This window comes from Apium graveolens, chromosome 11 (genome assembly GCF_009905375.1).
Source record: "Apium graveolens cultivar Ventura chromosome 11, ASM990537v1, whole genome shotgun sequence".
Classification (NCBI taxonomy): domain Eukaryota; kingdom Viridiplantae; phylum Streptophyta; class Magnoliopsida; order Apiales; family Apiaceae; genus Apium; species Apium graveolens.
This window is the reverse complement of record NC_133657.1, coordinates 203,585,549-203,589,772: the sequence shown is the minus strand read 5'-3', so window position 1 is coordinate 203,589,772 and position 4,224 is coordinate 203,585,549.

The window sequence follows — 4,224 nt, the reverse complement described above, 5'->3', positions numbered from 1 at the left end:
TTATAGTAGTATTAGTATTAATTAATCATGTTTATACTACACTCTAACATGATGACTACTTGAGGGATCCACATTAATCATTGTTATTTTAGTATTGTGCCTCCTTAATTAGTGTCACACATCTTTTTAATCTTTGTGATATGTCTGTGATAATATTCAGAGCGATCACTGTAATATTATCAATGAAGTGATGTATTTTAAGAATGTGTGCATGGTTGGTTGGCGAGCTGAGATTTGGGAATAGAGCGAGCCCACGCAAAATGAATGGCTAATAGACAAACACGATACGTCATTGGCATAAGCGAATCTTTCAAAACTTTTAATCAAGCATGTATTTATTCAAGATTTGGAGAGGTTTTATTTTTATAAAATGTGTTATTATTTGTTTGTATTAATTGTATTTTTTTTGGCTTAATATTCCTAAATTTAAATTTTGATAATCATCTAAAATTAAATCACTTTTCAATACAATATTAAGGTTACTTCTGTAAATACAGTGGGATGAATTTTATTATTACAAAAATATTTATCAATTTTTTAAAATTCTAATCACTTAAGATAATTTTTCTAAAACTAGTTATAGAAACTTTTTTTTTTGCTAAGTATTGTTTGTATTTGTATTAACATCAATATCAATATAAGAGTGTATTGAAAATATTTGTATTCCCCGTTGACATTTCAGATTAAATTATTATGACTACATGTATTTTTTTTATGAAACTAGAACTTATACTTCAAAAAAATTTATAATTAAAAGAAACAGTTAGGTAGGAGTAGACCCGACAACTTCGTGTTGTATACAAACATTCCGTCATATTTTCGTGTACCAAATCTTAACTCGGACCCGACCAGGATTTGAATTCGTATATCAATTTGGTGACACTAACCCGGAACAAATAAATTCGTATTTAGCAGTTTTAGTACACTAAACTATACGTATTATTTACGAAAAAAATAATTATTAAGAAATATAGTAGATAATTAAATGATCTTGAATAATATCTTGAATAGTGAACAATAAAGTTCCTAATAAAAAAACATGAAACAAGTGAAAATGTTCTTGTGTACAACAAATTACAAAATGCTTAATATTCAAAAAAAATTGAAAACATAAAGTCAATAACTTGATCATGCTTGTTTCTTTTCATCCACGACCACCAATCTAAAAAAAATAACATAAATTTAGTTTACCATTAAAATGTCTTAAAAAAATTAACAAATTTAGTTTACTGATAACAAATATCTTAAAAACCATGAATGCCCAAGTCTAAAAGTGAAATAATGAAGTGTTCATATTGTCAAGAAATAATAAAATATAATTTAGTATTTACAATTATATATATGTTATTAAGAATAGATAAATTCATATTTGATATGTATTATATATATTATATGTTTATAGAAATTTAATTATTTATTTATTCCGTCTACTTTCGTTTCATGTCGTGTACCTAGATCTAAAATCTAAACCCGACATTAATTATATTTGTATTTTTTCATATTCGTGTACTTTCGTGTTCTTGTACCAAATTTTTGAATTTAAATACTAATTATTCGTGTCGTTTCGTACCGTGTTCACGTGTTATATAATAGTATTGTGTAGTTTAGGTAGGAGGCACACTTTTCATTTTAAAATTGAAGAAGTAAATGGGTTTATTTTTGAATATATTATATTTGATATTTTTCGATCACCGGAATTAAATAATGCTGTTTTGGTTAGTTTGACGGCACCACAGCAGTCAACGTCAAAAAAGGGTGTGGTGGGGGGTTTAGGCGAAGAAATCGAGACCTATTAAAATTGCGTGGGCCCCACAAATCTATGAGCAAGGAAATTTATCCGCTACAGCACAAATTTCACATTCTCACCGTCTTTCTACGAGCTCATTCTTGATTATCATATTTTCATGCACACATATATAATAGAAAATCGAGTAAAAAATATAAACGCGGCTAAAATTTTCATAAATTAGCAAAATATTGGTTAAACTTATTTTTTGTCTTTTGAGTAGGTTGCGCCCGTTAAGTGTCGTTAACTCTGCACCATTAATTAAATAAAAATAAATTAAATTATAATATGTTGATTAAGTTCTGATTTACAAGGGAAGAACTCGTATCAGTATCTCAATTTCAGTTCAAACCTGGGTTTGATTCACACTCCATGTTCTGAGAAATATTTATCATCCGAAAAGAGGAAAAATCAGAGTCTTTTTCTAAATTTATCCCATTTTTGAAATTATTGGCGGAACAGAAAAATTAATTTTAAATAATTGATATATTTAATATGAATCGAAAATGACAAAATATGCAGGCTATTGCGTGAGCCCGTAAGGCTTACCTAGTGCGCACCCTAAGAGTAGCGGTTGCGGGTTACCTATGATAAAAAAATAATAATTAATTTTTCATTTAAATTTTAAAAGTCTAATAAGCCAATATTTTCAAAAGAGATGCAAAGAGATGGAAAATTTGTGTCACCTTTATATTTTTAACCTTAGAAAATCTGTTTTTTTTCAAATATTAAGATTTGCAAGTAGTGTATAGCAGTTCCATCAGTCTGCTGAAAACCTGCGAAACACTTTTTTTAAGAAATGATTAGTAACGGAAAAAGATTAGCGAAAAAAGAATAGTTGAAAAATAGAAAAAATTTAAATTTTTTTCGAAGAGAAGAAAAAAAATCCTGATGGGAATTCAAGAAATTTTCTCATCATAACTTTCTTCTCAAAATCAAATAAGTAGCAAAGAATCTCTAATAAAAATATCAAATAATTTCAATCATATATTTATTTTCAAATTTTCTCATTTTTTTTTATCGTAGGTAACCCGCAGCTGCTACCCTTTGGGTGCGCACTGGGTAAACCCTACGAACTCACACAGTAGCCTGCAAACCACGTGAATCAAGGTAAACCGCATTTAGCGACAGACTCTGACTCAGGAGACATAATCATAAATTCTCCTCCCGTGTGATTTGATCATGTGATCAAGAGGATAGTTATTCTCTCTTTAACCAAGTGACTTTCCCGAAATACATTTAGAATTAACATAATAGAACGTTTGAAAACTTGCATTTCATTTCAAATGACGGATTTCAAATGATAGAATTTGAGTTGTCATTTCAAATTCTCATATTTATACTAATATTGAAATGTTCTAGATTTAAAATGAAATTCAAATTCAAATCCAAATTTTCAAACAGCTTATTTGATCAAATTCAGAATTTCAAATGAAATCCAGTTTTCCAAACGCGCTATAAAAGGTTTTAAAGAACAAGTCTAAACAAATAAACCCCTAATTTTTGGACCGAAAATCGGATCCTCTAGGGAATTTCAACCATTGGAATAAAATTCTTGGTTCACAATTTTTAATTTCAAAAATTGGAAGTTTATAACTACGTGCAATTGTAATTTTGATTTCGGATCAACGACACAGCTCACATTGTGCGATACTTATACCATGTGACCAAGTATATGCATTATTGAATCATCCTAGTGACCTATGACCAAACTTGCTTAAATGCTGCAGCTAATACATATCTGTCAATTACACGTCGGAACATGGAATGTATTCTGGGGGACAATATACCCCAACTAAGCTTTACAATATCTAGGCATCTAATAAATTATTTTCGTATTAATAATGTAATATATTTGGAAGAATTTATTTGCTTTACCTAGTTATATGTAATCGTTTAATCTGCAACCCATGCATGCAGCAAGTGCACAACATACATGGGTTGCATAATTGCATACTTGTATAGTCATGTATGTCTAAGTGTCAGTTTCTGAAATTTTAAAATAAATAACTTATGACTAAATAAAATTCTAATCATTTATTATCATATTGAAATAATATATTATATTTATAACAATATAAAATTTGAATAATATATTATTTTTAAAATATAATTAACCAATATAGCTAATACCATCGAAGTACAATGTGTTATAGATTCAACAAATTTTACATATTATTTTACAGTCTAGTTTAGCCAACCAATTATAACTAATCACATTGGAAATGTTCTAACTGCATGTCACTTTTTGATGGGCAGGCAAACAGACCTAAAATTCACAACCTTAAAGGCCTTGTTTGAATTGGGGGTTAAGGAGTGAGGGGTTGAGTTGGGCTAGGTTGAGCTAGACTAGGTTAAGTTGAGTTATGTTAGGTTGAACCCTTACCTCATTTGGATGTAGGTTGAGAGTTAGTAGGGGTTGAACCCTTGACATGTTT